This window comes from Octodon degus, unplaced genomic scaffold, assembly GCF_000260255.1.
Source record: "Octodon degus isolate 3935 unplaced genomic scaffold, OctDeg1.0 scaffold00019, whole genome shotgun sequence".
In the NCBI taxonomy this organism is placed as follows: domain Eukaryota; kingdom Metazoa; phylum Chordata; class Mammalia; order Rodentia; family Octodontidae; genus Octodon; species Octodon degus.
In genome coordinates this window covers 11,595,616-11,613,591 of record NW_004524595.1, presented here as the reverse complement: position 1 = coordinate 11,613,591, position 17,976 = coordinate 11,595,616, and the positions used below count along the sequence as shown (strand labels likewise).

At 39.3% G+C, this 17,976-nt stretch overlaps 1 pseudogene; it reads left to right on the top strand.

The window, feature by feature from the left end:
* The first annotated feature begins 14,067 nt into the window (after positions 1-14,067).
* LOC101591730 lies at positions 14,068-14,346 on the top strand (annotated as a pseudogene).
* Positions 14,347-17,976: the final 3,630 nt, after the last annotated feature.

Genomic DNA, 17,976 nt, shown 5'->3' with positions numbered 1-17,976 from the left:
TTAGCATTATTCCATCCTGGTGGGGAAGAATTTTATTCATTGACATGGAGTTACAAATATTTTAATTATTAGGGAAACCTGTCTTCAATCAGATGTCATATTTTAACAAAGCTGTCATCCAATAACCTGAAACAAATGTCAATGCAGAATTAATTTATTTTATAACTAACATTCAGTCTTTAGTGTCAAGTGGATATCATAATTCAATGATAATAATTAGACTTTATTGTAATTAGCTTGAAAATGAAGAATACATTCAGATCCATTCAAAGTAATGCCAGAAGTTGATTCTCAATCTATGTATGTTTTATCGTAAAAGGTATTATGAAGATGCAAATTCTGGCCAAAATAATCTACACATTTAATGTTAATGGAGTGTTCATGTTAAGTTCCAGCAATGTTGGCAAATTAATTCTTATTCTTTTTGAAAGAAGATTTAAATAATAAATGGACAAGAAAGGTTTGGAAAAAAATTTAGGGGATATGCCTTACCATCTATCAAAATATGCTGTGCAGTAATTATAATAACAATAATGTGGTTCTAACATTGCATAGGTAGATAAATTGAAGAGGCAAGAAATTTTATAAACAGTCTAATTTATGTTAGAGTTTTATGTATGATGGTGTTAGTACTTTTAATCAATGGAGAAAATGTTGATTATTTAGTCAAAGATCTTGGAAGGATTGGCTTAAATTACCAAGAAACCCATTTTATACATTAATCAAGCTAAGGTAGATTAAATATTCAATATTTTAAAAACCTATTATGAGAAGAACATTTTCTTCTAATTCATCATTGCTTGCCACTAAGGCCAGAAACACAAATGAAAGAACACAAATTTGACTTCATAAAGTTTAGAGCTTCTATATGACAAAATATGACATTCATTTTTTGAGTTAACGCATATTTACTGTATAGTTACTACATAAAAAGCTTGAACCACAATAGTATATAGTCAGTACAGAACATAATGAATATTTTAACTTTCTAAAGAATTCCTACAAATAAATAGCAAAAAGATTTACAACTTGAGGGAAAAAGGGATAAACACATATGAAGGTAGTTTACCAAAATATAAAAAATCCAATGAACAAATGAAAAAAACTTCATAATTAAAGTTGTAATTTAAAAGAGCAATGATATATAACTTTTCATTTGTCAGATTGATAAAGATTAACAGTATGATAATATCCACTGTTGATAATGGTGCAAACAAATAGGTACTTCAACTTCTGTTGTGAAAATAAAATTTAAGATTTTGAATGGCAGTTTTGCAATGTATAGAAATATCTAAAATGTGCATAACTTTTCATCCAGCAATCTATTTTTAGAAACAAATGCTAAATAAATTACAAGTTTACAAGAATTTATGTAAAATGTTTTTTTTTAAGTTTTATTTATTTGAGAGAGAGAGAGAGAGAGAGAGAGAGAGAGAGAGAGAGAGACAGAGAGAGAGAGAGAGAGAGTGTGTGTGGTGTGTGTGGCCAGCTCAGCCCACCAGGGGGCGGGGCTGGCATGTGGTGCTGGGGGATCGAACCGCGGTCCCTAATGCTTTGCTAAGCTTGTTCTAAGTAGGTGCTTTAGACCACTGAGCCATCTCTCCAGCCCTATGTAAAATGTTTTCATTTAACAAAGTTTATACTAAAAAAAGTGAAATCACCTAAATATCTGTAGGTATTGATTAGTAAGTTGTTTCATCCATATGAAATTTTATGATTTTTGTCATAATAGGATAAATTTTTGTGCTATTACATAAAACAGGTCTACAATATAAGAAAGTCATCTTTACAGTACGTAGAGGATAACTTCAAGAATATGAATGTGTAAGTACTAAAAAAGATGTGTATGTGGTAAGACACAGAAGTAGCAAAAGATGGAAAATTTTTGTTCCTTTCTGTTTAGTATTTTAACCATTCTAGGAAATTCCACCCCTGGCAACAGCACTGCTAATAACAAGTGTATTATGAATATGATACACCTGTATCAACCTCACTTTTAGAAGTTCTTTTCATAAAGTAGTTGTCTGCATGCACTCAGTAGGCATGTCCCAGCATTAACTTATTAAAATGCATGTTATTTTATATTAATTGCTTTCTTTTTTATAATTGCCACTAAGATATTCATCTTAAAGTGTGTACAGGAAGATTATATAATCTTTGAATTTTATATGAGGATAATAAAAGGGTTTTAGGTCTGAGAACATTGAAAACTATTCAGATTGTGATTTTTTTTTTTTTGTTTGTTTGTTTACTAACCCTGGGAAACGTGGATACCCTGTGGCAATTTCGCAAATGTGATCTGAGATATTCTCAATGAAAATAAACCCAATTCACACCACCAGTCTCAATTAAGAGCTGACATTTCTGCATAGCGAAATGAATCTGTGGGGAGTTGCTTGCAAAGTAATTAGTGGAAGTCACATGATAAATTGAAAATTTCCAGAGAGTTTCAAAGATGACCAGATCTGATTCTAATCCAAGTCCAGTCTACTGTCAAACGCCATCTCGCTCTCAGGGCCTCCCTCTGGTTCCTGCAAGGCTGCGGAGTGTGTCACCTATCTGGATAGTCACTCTCACACTTGAGCCAGTATCATATGAAATGAAAGGCCAGTTAAGTCGTAGACTACTGAAGCCTGTCCTTAGGGTTTCTGATGCAGTGTCTGAGGTGTGGCTTGAGAGTTTGTCATTTTAACAAATTGTCTGGTGTTGGTGCTTCTGATTAAGGGCTCACACACCGAGAACCACTTAGGGGATCCCAGGAATTCGTATGTATTCTCTTTTCCTGCTTTGTTCAAATATGTGTTTAGAGTAAGTGGTATATTTTTGAAGGTATATTGAAAATGAAAAGAAACATGCATCCAGCAACACTTCTAAAGCAAAATTCCAGTTCTGCAGTCCCATGTATTTCAGACAGGAGCTGAGTGGTAAATTTTCTGAAAGTCTCTATGTCTAGGAATACTGCAAGTTTATGGAAGTTATCTAAACACCTGGAAAATAGCCATTAGCCTATTTAGGGCTTCTGCATGGGACAATTTATTTTAGGAGTGTGGGCTATTAAGGATAGAACTAGGGCCTTTACCTTTACACTAAAAAAAAAAAGAAAAAAAAATTGGCCTACAGCAGTCTGGCCATTTTCCAGGTGTTTAGGTAACTTCCATAAACTTGAAGTATTTCTTTTTTTGTTTCTTTTTAGTATTTCTAGACGTAGAGACTTTCAGAAAACTTTTAAACACACACACACACTCACACATAAGAAATTAGGTCATGTGCTTCACCTTGAACATTTGTATCAGGGCCATTTAATTTTAAATAAATAAAAGTAATTATGAATCTTCATATTATTTTTACTTTCTCTCTACTGGTTCATTTGTTACATGCAAATACTTGTTTCAATGGTCAGTGGAGGAAACTGTCAGCTTAAACCATCTTCTTGAAGGCACAAAGCAGTACTGCATTTTTAAAAACTGTCCTTTATAAAATCAAGTAGAATAGCCACAAAACATCCTTCACACATGGACAAACTATGTTCAGTTTCTGATTGTCTCCTGCAATATTTTTCTTAATGTTCTTCCATGTGTATAATTTCCCAGGAATTTAGTACTTAATACTTGGATGGTTTCCTTTACATGGTTTGTATCCCTGCTGAGCCAGAGATCCAAGTGCAAAGTCTGTATTTTACACTGTTTCTTTATTTTCCACCCACACGAGGTGCTAAACAGAGCAGTCATTATTCTTGTTGGTGCAGAGAACACATAACAGTGACACAGGCACCTTTTAGAAGTTATGCACTCCACTATACACAGGCCTATAATAATTGTTAAGGTGCTAGATTTTGAAAATACCTTAAAATTATAAAAGGAAATATAAGTAATATAGTAAAAATCATAAAGGAAGAAAGTCAACTGCCAGTATATATATTTTATGACATTTATAATGAAAACTTTTTTTTTGGTACCAGGAATAAAATTCAGGACCTTTCACTTGCCAGGCAGGTGCTTATGCTGCTGAGCTACCTCACTGGCCTGAAAACTTTTAATTAGGTGAACTATTCAAACAGAGCAGTTCAGTGATGTTGCTAGATACAAGAACAATGTATAAAAATAAATAACATTCCTCTGCTTCATCAACAAACAAATTTAAAATAATACTAGATAAGATATTGTTAACAGTCATAAACATAAAATACTTAGAATTAACCCAAGGAAGAATACAGATGTGCCTTCTGTGAGATAAGGTCTCATTATGTAGTTGATGTTGGCTTTGAACTTTGAACTCATGACAATCCTCCTACCTCAACCATCTCAGTGCTGGTGGAAATACATTTAATATAATGTTAGGGGACATAAGTATCTGGATAAATTAAAAGAAGTTGTTATGTTCTGGTTTGGGTATGGTAGCATTACATGTAAGTTAGAAAATCTGAATTTTCTATGAATCCTTGAAAAATATTCAGTCAATCTTCCTTGAAATTTGGACAAATTTCCTGAAACTTGCATGAGATGTATTAATGACTACATAAACTTGCAAAAAGAAGAACAAGGAGAAATAGGAATGTAAAATAGAGAATTCACAAATTAATAATATGTGAACTGGATATATTATAAATGGAGTAGCATAGAACAGTAGGCAAATGATGGATTGTTTTGTGGCTAATAATGACATTGGTTTATTTTTATTTGCTCAAATTTTTAAAAAGCTGATTTTCTATAGTAATTCATATAAGATTGTACTTTTATTTATTTAGTTGGATATGGTACAATATTATAAATGCTTTTCTAAATTTTAAGGAAACAAGAATGATGAAAAGAGACAAAGGCCTTGGTTTCATGTTGCTTTCATCCTACTGAGTTTCAATGGATAACTAGCATTCACATGTGCATGTCCATATATATTTTTATGTACACACAAATAATACTTCAGTTTTCCATTGAGCAGGAAGGGGTGAGTACCACCAACCATGGGGAGATCTGGATGTACAATGTGCAGAAGCAAGAAATGGTCCTCACTGTGGGCTCTGAACATCTGGCCCCAAATAAGCTGGACTTGGAAACCATCTGTATATGGCAGAGGTTGCCTTGTATCTGGGCTAAAGGTTGTTGAGGATGTTCACTGCATGAAAGAAGTATGGAAACTGCTGGGTGAAAGTTACTCTGGGAAGAATATGGAACCAGTTTGAGGTTTTATTTCACCTACCTCTTCTTTTTCTTTTGTGTATTTGATATAGGGTCTCACTATGCAGATTAGACTCATGGTGATCCTCCTGTTTTCAGCCTCCCCAGTACTGGAATTACAGGTGTAAGCCACCACACTCAGACTCCATGGCTCACTCAGTGTGCCCCAGGGGTGGGGCTGGTGCAGCAATGAGGATAAGGGATTGAACCCTGGTCCCTGTGCTTGCCTAAGCAGGTGCTTAGTCTGATGAGCTGTCTCACTGGCCCTTTGTCCACCCTTTCATTCTGATTCTAGTCTATGTGGAAAGAATTTCATTTTAGGTATCATATCAGAATCATTCTAGATGTAGCATACCATATAACCAAGATTTTAGGGACTTGAAAGACCTAATTCTACTTTGATACTATGGGTCTAACTTTGCTCTTTCAGGAACAAGATAAAAATGTTTTCGTTGCATAGGCTGCAGAACTGTGGATGCTTGTGGATGCACACTAGCAATGTGGATGGAAAAACTAGAAGATAAGGGACTTTGTATGTCTACTTAGGTTTGGCCCTGTAAGAATCAAAAGGCACATAGATGATAAAATGAATGTTTTACTTAATCATATAGAATTTCTATGTACTTTTTTGTACCGGGGATTGAACTCAGGACCTTATATTTGCCAGGCAGGCACTTATGCTACTGAGCTATCTCTGGCCCCATATTTGTTATTTACTACTACTACTACTAATGTTTGCTTTTTGGCAAAATAAAGAAAAGCAAGCTCATCTAGATGCTGCAAGGCCTAATTGAGCAATGTCTCAGAGGTAAGCTCAGAGCTTAATTTGTAGATTATAGGTATATGTTTCTGTACTATAGGTAGGTGTATTATGGATACTTATGATTCTTTACATAAGAAAATTTATGTTATGTTTATGGAATGTTGCATATGCAAATTTTTTAGGATAAGCTGGAAACTCGGGAAGAATTAATTCTACAGTTTTGAGTCTTGATTCAACAGGAAGTAGACAGGAAACTCAGCAGGGTTTCTGTGTTACAGTCTGAAGGTGACTTCCAAGAAGCTTATCTTTTCTCTTAAGGCACTCAACTAATTGATGAGGTTTGCCCACATGGTGGAGGGAAGTCTATTGATATGCTCACTCAAAGTGTCCTGATGTAGTGATTCTATAGATATAATCACTTATTATCTACTTACTCAAAGTCTACATATAAGCTTACCTTTAGAGTAACATCTGGAATGGTATTTCACCAAACAGCTGGAAGCCATAGTTGAGCCAAGATGACAGTGATATTAGCCATCCCAAGGAGCTAAGGTGCTTTGTATGTTAAAAGAGATCTTTCTTGGATGTAGAGATTCTTCTTTGGACATGAAGCATAAAAAATAAAGATCATGATCTATGGAGTCAGACTCCTGGGTTTGAATCTTGCTTCCACTACTTACCAGTCCTCTAGGCCTAGCAAATTTGTGTGATCTATTTGTGCTTTAGTGTGCTAATCTATAAAATGCAGATATAACAATATTATCCTCAATACATGGCTGAGGAAAGGATTAAATTAATTAATGCAGATAAAACTGTATCACATAGGGTGCTCCATACATGTGAGGCACAGTTATAGGCATGATTATCGTTATTACATGGCTTGGGGGGCCAAGCATTGACATATAGGGACTAGACCAAGACAAACCAGTTAGAGGAACATTGATGTGATTAAAGAAAGATTTCAGCACCAAGTCTAAGGATAAGGAGGGAAATATTGCAATGTACACAACTATTAGATATTTGGTCAGAGATGGGTTTTCCATTGCCACTCATATATTGTAGGTGCATGAATTCAGCAAAGGAATCCAATATAGTTCAGTAGTCTAATAGTAGTGGGTTATCCATACGACTGGCAATGTCAGAAGTTGTTGACTTGAGCCTTTTACAGCTCAGCATATTAATATGAGTCTACATGGAATGAGATAAAAATGTTTTCATTGCATAGCCTGCAGAACTCTGGATTCTTGGGCCACTGGTGATGTGGGTGGAAAAACTGGAGGATAAGGGACTCTTGTATGTCTACTTAGGCCTGGCCCTGTAAGAATCAAAAAGGCACATAGATGATGAAATGAATGTTTTACTTAATCATGTAAAATTTCTATATGCTTTGATTTGTACTAGGAATCTCTTTTCTATTTATACTTTATGGTTATACTTTTCTGCTGGATGGTTAAGACCAAGATAAACCAAGACCTATATAACAAGAAATGTAACTTTTGTATCTGACAAGGCCAGTCAAATCCCCTCAGGATTTACTCTGAAACCCTGTACAGCAGTTTGTAGATCTTTTGTCAGTGTCAGCCATGTGGATGAGTCTCTGACAAAAGTAAACAAAAAAGAGGGATATAAATGAAGGACCATTTTGCAGTGAAAAAAATTTATATATATACTAAATAGCAGAGATATACAGCTACTTTCTCCTAGTTCAATGAGAAGAAAGTTTTGAACTAAAAGTATTTAGACAAGACATCATGTCTGCATCTTGTACGATGAATAACTACAACAAAGACAACAATATGCAATGTATTAATTATTATAACTGTCCTACTAACCTGTTTCGAAACTGTTTCACTGGTACTTCTTTCTCAATCTAATTAACATTAAAAAGAAGATTCTTGGTGCATTAGGGAGGATGAGGCAGAAGGTTAGCCATGAAGTCAGGCTAGCTTGAGCTGTATAGAGAGTTCAAGTCCAGATTTAACTACATAATGAGACCCTGTTTCAGAAAGGAAGAAAGAAAGAAAGAAAGAAAGAAAGAAAGAAAGAAAGAAAGAAAGAAAGAAAGAAAGAAAATTTAGTTGTATTTAGGTGTTGTTTCCTTCTTTCTTTTTCTTCTCAGTATTGTTGTTCCTTCTGAGAGCTCAAAGTGTTTGGGGAAAGATGGCTGGTTGCTAAAACCTAGCATCTACTGTGGATTGTAGTTGCTGTGGGGACCAGCAGCAATCACAATATGTTGTCATTCCCAAGGAAGTGGTTTGGTTAGGGAAATGAAATAGAGATCTCTGTTCTTTTATTTGGATATTTGGAAAAAAAATCATTCCAGATCTCAGAAGCTTGGGAGCACTTCAGGAACACACACAGGTACACTTCTTTAATCTGGGTTTTGCCCACCTCCCTATGTCCTCTCACTGCCTGCTGTGTTGGCCTGTCTTTTTCTGTCTCTTGGCTTTTGTGAATATGAAAAGTCTACTTTAGAGTGTTTCTCTTTTGCCTAAAACATAGACAAACATAATAAAATATAAACAGGGAAAGGTGTTAAAAATCATCTGTTTAGATTTTATCTTGAAGGTCTGGTCAGGCTAAAAGAGGCAGAGGGGTAGAGGTGTTTCTAAAAAGTGACTAAGTGTCTTTGGACACAACAGTGATGAGGTCCCAGAATGAAGGAGGGAAGACAAATTGTTTTCCTTCAGTGTGATGTCCTCCCTGAAAAATCAGGATTTCAGCTCAGCCTAAGGACTGGAAAAGGCCATTTGAGATTGGTCAGACTTGACCACCTCGCAAACAGCTATCACAAGCCAACTCACTGATGCCTGCGGAAGGGAATTAGCATTTATCGCATTTTAATAAAAATGATGTGGCCCACTTAAATTAGATTTCCTTTCATTTACAATAGACTTAAAACCCCATTTAGCTATAATCCAGCCTTTGTAAAATTGGTTACAAGGGTCCTAATTTTCTGAGATGTTGAAGCTTTCCCATTCAATCAGAGCATCTTGATTTTATCCATTTTCATCCATCGTTAAATTTCTTATGGCTAAGAATGCCAGAGGCGACCTACCTTTCCAACCCACTGCTGCATTCAGCAGTAACTGAACTGAGATCTGAAACATTTATTTTACTCAATGTCTCATCTGCTCTTTTTCACTATTTTAAACACTACTAAGGGTCAGAATGGAAATCCTTCTCCGATTCTAACTGTAATCAAGCGGGAAATGGTTTTATTTTATTTTAAACTAATATAGAGTCTTAGAAGATGGCTCAGTAGAATAAGCACTTGCCTAGCAAGCACAAGGGCCTGAGTTCAATCCCTGGTTCCACCAAAACAAACAAACAAACAACAACAACAAAAAAGATAGCATCATTTCATATGGTGGGATTGAATGACCCATTGTGCCATTGCTTAAAATGTACAGTTTGCATAGCTTATTACCACTTTCTTGTTTATGTGGTATTTCACACCTCACATTCTCCAGTTTTTTTTTTGTTTTTTTTTTCTACTTAGGTTGATGTTTCTCTCATTTAGGAACTTCTAAAGTCTTTCCCACCTTTAGGAGTTGACAGTTACCCACAACCTGTTTCATTTATGTGAATTTCTGCTGTGATACTTGTGCAGTCTGTCTATCCACACACACACAGCATCCCTTGCTCACTTCTTCTGTGTGAGTCTTGTCCCTTCATCCAAAGCTGAAGTGTGGCCCAAGCTACTACAGCAACTGTACCTTGATAGAATACCAACATCAGGATAGATTCAGCAGAAGGAAGATCCTCTGTGAGAAGGTGTGGAATTTCCCAGCCTCCTGATACTAGATACCTTTCAAGTGTGGATAACACTATGAGGAACTTCCGCATTCTTCTGCTCCTCTAGGTCCCACTTGGCCATTGATGGTTTTAGGGTATTATTAGTAGGCTTGGAAGTTCTGATGTAAAGCACTGCATGAGAGGCCGGGAAGATGGCTCAGTGGAATAAACGCTTCCCTGGCAAGCACAAGGGCCTGAGTTCAATCCCTGGTTCCACCAAAAATTATAAATAAATAAATAAATAAATAAATAAATAAATAAAGCATTGCATGACCTGTGGTCTGAGGTTGGGAGGCAGGGAGTGTTGACAAGGAACATCTGTACTTTAGTATGTATTGAGCTTGCTTGTTTCCCAGGTGCTGTAGCTTCCTTTGCTGCAGAGCAGGAGTTTTCTGTGCTTTGAAAATTCATCTTTCCTCTTCTTTAACCCTCGTAAATATGGTGGCTTTCTCCTGGAGGTATGTGCAAAGATAGGGGCAGGATAAGACTGGAACATTTTTGAGAGAACTTAAGTTGTTCTGATTCCAAGAAGCACACAGGGCAGGAGGCAGCACAAGTAATCCTGATTTTGGTGCTCAGTGTTATAGGTGATGTACGGAGTTACTATGACATCTAGGCTTGATACCACTAATAGCCATTTGTCACTCATGTGTCATGTGTCTGGTGAAGCATATGCCTTGTGTCCTATTCTACTGGAGATGCCAAGGTTTAAGGGACAGAGACTTGTGTGTTATGGCTTCTGCATTTGCACTGCTGAAATGTATACCTGGAAGAACTAAGTCTAATACAACACTCACAGAATATGGTTAATTAGATCTCCAACACTCAAATAAAAAAAATCTCTGTGGCATAGACAGAGCTAGGAAAGGGAGCCAAAGGAGAATCAGAGGCAACTTTAGAACAAACTGGATCTTTCATATTCAGCAAACCTTGTGGACATCCCACTGATTGGATGATACAACACTGAAAGTCTTTTTCCTTTGAGTGGGCAGAGAGAAAGACAATAGCAATGAGGCCTGGCACAAGCTTGGAATGGAGAACATGTAATCATGTATGAGCTAGCCATGGGCTTCTCACCAGTCAAGGTCTCCTGGTGCTGAAGAGGCAGAGGGCATATAAAGGACTGCCAAGATCCCTTTTCTCTTCAACTTTAATAGGAAGAATATTAAAATGCCCACAGAAGGAACTGTTCTACAAAGTTTAGGTCAAATGTTTTGTCTCTCTTATTTTGTTTTCTAAAGACAAATAGCTCACTCTGATGACTTCCTGAAGGACACTTGTGTGACTTTCTTTGATCTCAGTAGAGCACAAACACACAGAAAGACGATTACACTGGGACCTAGGCTGCCTACAGTGGTTCTGCCAATTCCATGGATGCTGGAGTGCAGCCTGAGTGCAGCCCTCTGCTAAGGGGACTCTCTACATGTAGGACTATGGTTCCATGACTTCCTTTCTCACCTGTTGGTTCTTCTGGGAGACTCACAAGTTATGGAATAAGCTAGGAAGGAGAAAACCTGGAGAGAGAGATTTGATCTGACCTGGGCTTCATCTTATCTGTTAGTTCTCCTTGTTTGCTGGAGAGATCTTGGGTCTGTTGCAGAAAAATCATGATTTCAACTTTCACCAACAGATTCTTTTGTCCAGCATTGGCCCAGCAACTGATACTGGCAGGAATCACATCAGAAGGCAGATCAGATACCTCAGGATCGTGACTGGTCCAGCTGCCCTCAGATACTATCAGAACACTGGCACTCTGAGTGGGATGGATGTAACTCCTTTAGAATAATCCAAGAGGATTGGAAGAGGCCCTTAGGGAGATTCAGGGTTTTATTTGGCCTAACCACTGAAATCTCTTGACTTCCAAGCCCCCTGTTCTCCTAGGGGATGCCTTCCCAAGCTCTGAGGTGCAGGGACAATGGAGTCCAGAAATTTAGATGCAGCTGGCTAAAACAGAATGTTCCCTCTGTTATTGACAGTGTGACTGAATCAATATGCACTACATTAGCCATGTAGAGAAGCTACCTTAGTCATCAGAGGACGGGGTCTTGCTCTTTCTCCTGGACTACCCTGGAGACTGCCTTTTTCTACCCTGCTGGAAAGCATTATGGAGAAGCCACTGTGGCCAATAAGGAGAAAGGAGCTCACAGACCCAAGAGATGTTTCTCTCCTGGATCAGACTTCCCTTGCTTGATTTTTGCCACTGAGTTTTACTGTAGCTCAGAGATGGTATTCTAAAGACAGGCCATCAGAGAGGAGTGTAGGATCTGCCATCATTGCTCAACGGTTCTCATGTGCTCTCCAAAGTCACTGGAAGTTTGGCGGTGCACCAGGTTCTTCCTCAGTTTTCACTTTAGCCCTCCATACATTTATATAGCAATAACTTATAAAAGGTGAAGCAGAGACCTAAGAATTGGGTTTAACAGTTTGGATGCTGTTTCACAAAAAAGATCTGTATCTTTCGTCTTTATATCCTGCCACCTGGAAGGCTTCAAGCTATGTAGCCATGAGAAAATTATCTTATGTCTTTAGAGCTCATATGCAGTACATGATGAGCAAGGTCAACTCACAAGGTCTCCACAAGGGTGCTTATATAAACAGAGTCTATTTTCCATGATGCTTGGCACATCACCAGCCCTTCAGAAAATGGCAGGTGTTAATATTAGGCATTGATCATGAAGACTGTGATTCCAGTTGCTCCTAAGGACCAGGAAGCCAGAGGCAGAGAAGAGTAGATGGCTATTAGAGAGTCCTGGCCTCATGGTATTTGACTTCATTTTTACTCTACTGTCTCTGGTTGCCAGACTTGCTACAAAGATGATATACCTTATACCTGTGTGACAGCTGCTTCAGATAATACCTTGTGTTCTACCGGGACCTGGAACAAAGCCAAGAAGACACAATGAGGATGTTTCCCTTTGTGTCCACAGCTGCTTTCTAGTTACAATAAGCCATTGTTGCAAGAGGCCACAATAGAAGAGAAGTGTAGCTGACTGGCCTACTGATTTGGTCTCCTGTCTTGGGCCTCAGGCTCTGGTCTGTTAGGGCCATATGAAGTTTGGGGAATTTGGTTCAAATGCTTATTACTGACTAGTAAATTGATGGTTTGTTTCAACTATTTTTTTCCTTTGCTATAACAAAATTATATATTCACTGGCTTTGCCATGTGCCTTTGCATTAGGCAGAAGTGCGTGTGGGCGTGTGCCCCATTGCTGGTGGGCATAGCTCTCACCACTGGAATGTTACCAAACATGAGATGAGAAGAGGCTTTGAGTATGCGTGGGTTATTTGGCTTTGCTTCTTTCTTGCATTTCCTCTTTTTGCCATAATAATAACATATGTTGGAAAGCTCTTGATCCAGGAAGAATGAGGGACACATAGAAGTACCCTAACTCAGTTCTTAGGCCAGATCAAACCCCAGCTGAGCTCAGTGGAGGAGCCTAAGATACAGTTGCTGAGGACTGGAAATTCAGTGTCCTCATCTGGGAACTGTGGCAGATGAGTGAGGCAGAGAAAGTGGAAGCTCTTAGAATGACAGAGTTCAGGAGCTGTTGTTAAAAGGGTCATTATGTTGACTAACAAGGCTGGGAAGGTGATTCCATCTTCCTCCTGTCTTGCACAGCATCACAAGGCAGTGTACTCACTGGGCCAGGGTTACCTCAGTGTCAGCTTGGATTCTAACTCCAGCTGTTACTAGCTAGATTACCATGCACGGGTAACTTATTCTCCCTGTGTTTAGGTGTTTCCACCTGTAGAACAAGAGAATAACAGTATTTACTCTCCATAGTGGTTGTCTGATTTAAGTCTTAATACCTAAAGTGTATCTAAACAGTATGTGACACTTGGTAATCATTCAAGAGATATGTAGGGTTTTTCAAATGCTGATTTCTAAATACCCAAAGATTTGCAAAACATTGCAAAGAAATGTATAGCGAGGTCCAGCATATTTCTTACCCAGCCTACTCCTACTGACACACCTAGCATAACCGCGATTCAGCGTCTGCCCCAGGAAACAGATGCTCCACAGGACTCATGCAGACATTGTCAGTTCTGTGTATGTTCAGTGTGTGTGACCACTGCAGTGGAGATGCAGACCTGGACCATCACTAAGGGCTTCCTCATCCCACCCACTTGTAGACACACCAGACAGCTATTTTTAATGCATTGAAGTACAGAGAAAAGAGGAATTCTTTTCAGAAGAACATTTTTCATGGTGAGAAATATGTGGCTGAACTCATGAAGTAGTAAACTCCCTGTCTTTGATTAACAGTTAAGAAAGCTGAGTCTTTTGGTTGGGGTTTCTTTCTAGTAATAAAATAGGTGGAGGCACTCAGGGCCATGGCGGCTGCCCCGGAGCCCGGCGAGCCCGGCGAGCCTGCGGAGGGGAAGCCCTTTAAGCTCCTAGGAATTTTAGATGTTGAAAACATTCCCTGTGCATGGGATTCAGTACTGTATGGTTCATTAGGATCTGTTGTGGCTGGACTCGGATACTTTTTGTTAACTAGCAGAATTAGAAGATCATGTGATGTTGGTGTAGGAGGATTTATCATGGTGACTTTAGGATGCTGGTTTCATTGCAGGTATAATTATGCAAAGGAAAGAATACAGGAAAGAATTGCCAGAAAAGGAATGAAAAATAAGATTCTCTATGAAAGCACCCACCTTGATCCTGAAAGAAAATAAACCAACAAGTAGCAACTGAGCAACTTCAACAGAAAAAAACCAGAACAGAACTTCTTGAAGTCAATGTGAAGAATGCTGGGATCAACTACAGAGCATTTTATACATACAATCAGAGAGCCCTCAAATGAGTAAATAAAGTATGTGTAAACTATAAAAACAAATAGGTGGAGAGGAGAAGGCAAGACTGTAGCCTGCACTCCCAGCTCTAAGTCTTCAGGATTAGATAGGAAGCATCCTGGAAGGAGTTAAGTTCCATATGGGACTTGAATAACCAAGAAAAAGGAACTGGCATGAACATGGCATGTAGGAAAGAGGGGAGCCAGGCCTGCTCTGTTCCTGACTGTGGGTATCAAGCTACATCTCTGGGGTGGAAGATGAGGGTTCCAAACTGAGGTCTCTTGCTGTAAGCACAAGGGCTAGGCTTCTTCATCTCTATGTTGGGTCAAGGAGCTAACAGCAGAGTTGCCCAGTAGGCCAGCTTTTAAAGCAAAGCTTTAGGGTGAATGCTTTGGGTTTCTCTGCCCCAGTCTATATCCCCTCGTCAGTGACTCCTATTATGTTTTATTCTTTTTAATCTGGGCTCCTTTTTGAAAAGGAAATATCTACAGACCCAGGGGGTTTGTCTCTTCTTGCACCCTCTGTGACACTGTCTCTTTTCCAGAATGCATTGCTTCTTTTTCCAGGGGGCCTCAGCAGGTAATTTAAAAGACTAACAAACTTTGGCATAGATCACTTTAAGAGCTAGAGAGCTGGCTGGAATATTAATGAAGCCATCCGGTGATAGAGTTGCCTCTTGATGCAAGAACATATCAAAGAGGTTAGGTCCGTGAGTGTTGCTTTGCAGAGCCCCATCTCTATTATCTAGTCCTTAATTACTTCATTAAAATTCAGCAGAGGAGCTGCCCAAATCCGGTAGCATGCCCAAGGCTTGCTGGGTGATTTCCCTGCCTCTGGCCATACGTGATTTTTAGTTCTATAGGTCTCCAGAGATGGGAGGCCAGGCTTTAGGCAGGCAGAGCTGCTGCTGCCGGCTGTATTATCTTGTGGCAACAGAGGCAGCTGCCTGCCTTTTGCTCAGCTGGATGTCTATGCCCCTCTCTCACAGGTGCCAAGATGCCTTGCCCATTCTTCTGTCCTTGGGGAAGGAGGTACCCTATAAGAAGCTATTCCAGATCAAAAACATCTCCATGCTACACATTCACAGACTTACTGGAAGTCTTGCAAGAGGTGTGTTGTTCAGAGCCCTTGGACCTCTCATCTTGGGGAAAAAGTGGAGACTGTGGGGTTTGACATTAACTGTTTCTTGTTTTATGGCCTTCTTCTTTTTAATGTATTTGGTTGTTATAGTCTCACTATGCAGCTTGGGCTCAGCGATGCTCCTGTTTTAAAGCCTCCCCAGCGCTGGGATTACAGGCCTGAGCCATCACGCCTGGACTCTGTGGCTGGCTCAACATGTACTGGGACCAGGACTGGCAAATAGCATGTAGTGCTGGGGATCGAACTGTGGTCTCCACACTTGCCTAAGCAGGTGCTGTAGTTGGCTGAGCTATCTCTCCAGCCCTTTATGGTCTTGAAACTAAAGTTTCTTATCTGTTATATGGAACTGTTATTCCACATGGTCCTTACCTAGTTCTAAATTCTATTCATCTTTCAGATCTTCCACTTTTTATAGCACAACCTTTTAGCAGGAAACCACAGAAGTTAGTGTCCTAACCTATCCTCGCAGGTTCCCTTTCTAGTGCTATTCCTCTTACTGAAACTCTTGTATCTGAGATTAAAATTACAAACTAGTTTTGGGATTAATAAAAACAGCCAAAATATCATTATTTTTAAACATAATTTGTAAATCTACAGAGAATGATATGAGGATGGTACTACTTCAGAGTACAATGTACAGGCTCTTTGAAGGCTGTCTTCAGACATAGAGACCCTGTTTATGACTGTGTTTCTATCTGTGCTCCAAGCAGAATGAACTTTTGAAGAATCCCATTGAATCAATAAAAGACATTGCATCAAAGCATGCCTACCTCTTGGTGAAGGAATTTGTTTATTAGGAAATGTGGGTTTCACTTGCCCTTTCCTGTCTTCTTTCGACATTCCTGTGTTTATTTCACATTTTTTCAAATGTGAAATATCTCTTTCAAAGGTCTTCAGGGAAAAGCAAGGGGTGTTCATTCTGGTTATTCTGACCTTTAGCCTCTGGAAGTGTCCATGGAACCCTGAAGTGAGGGACCCAGCCCGGTCATATTGTTGTGGCAGACAGGGAGCATGCCAGGGCTCCAGATCCAGGAGCCATGGGTAGAGAGCATGAGATGAGGCCTCTGACAGGTTTTAGAAGAGGAAAGAGTAAGACAAGCTTGTGCTAGAGAAGCTGGGACCAGTCATGGTAGTTAGATGGTCTAAGATTCCTGATAGATGGTTTTAAAAAATGAGGGACTGGGAATAGAGCTCAGTGGCTTAAAAAAACCTGTCTGACAAGCATAAGGTCCTGAGTTTGATACCCAGTACCCAATAAAAAAAGTAAGTGTGCATTTTCTCCTGACTCATTCCAAAGTGCCTTGGGCTCCTGATCCTTTTTATCTCCCCAGTGAGGAGAATCAGTTGCTTCTCCCATGGTTTCCCAGAAATTTGAAAACAGAGGAGACAAAGGGATACTCGACACAGTATCGGCTGGTAAGTAATTGGCTTCAGAGCTGAACATCCCCTCTGGCCTCAGGAAAACTCCAGGTAGAGAGTGCCCAACACAAGCTAGCAGGGCTGTCCTTGGGCTTCCTGCTACTCTTTCCCTCTTCCTTTCTTATCAAAACATCCCTTGAAATAGGGTAATCTTTTCATAACATTTCTTTTCACCTTGAGTTTATTCATAGGTTAGAATAATTCTACACTTTTATCAGAAATATTAAACTTCCTTTTTCAGAAGTGCTGCTATTCCCTGTGTCTATCTCTGTGGTAGTGGGGCTACTGGTCTCTCTCTCTCTCACTCTCTCACTCTCTCGCTCTTGCTCTCTCTCCCCTTCTTGCTTTCCATGTCTTGCTATCCTGTTCCTTCTATGTCTGTCCTTTGCTCTGTCTGCCTTTGTCAGTCCCTCTCCTTGATTCAGACAGGAGATTAAAACAGACAACTGCTTCTTTAAAAAAAAATTAGGTGAGTTAAATGGCTGTGGTGGAGGATGGCAGGCTGCAGGGGCTTATGTGACTGCACTAGGAGGTGCCATCTAGACAGCAAGTTTACTTTTCTGCCCTGTTTGCAGCCTCATTTCCATAGGAATAGTCTTCCAGGAATAGTCCCAGAGTAATAAATTTGGGTTTTCCACCGAACTTTGAATGTAGTCCTTCTTTTTGAGGGGTTCAAGTAGTCTACCTCCAAGTACACATCCGTGTGTGTATGTGTGTGAAACCACAGCTAGATCATCAGTGACGGGCTATGGTGAGACCTTTGAAGGACACTGGGCCTGCTTCCAGGAGTTAGTGACACTTGCTCCTCAGTATGGCAGCGGCAGCCTTCAGTGTAGGCCTCCGTTCTTACCCACCATCCCGTTGTTCTGTCCTTTGTTTCCATAGCTT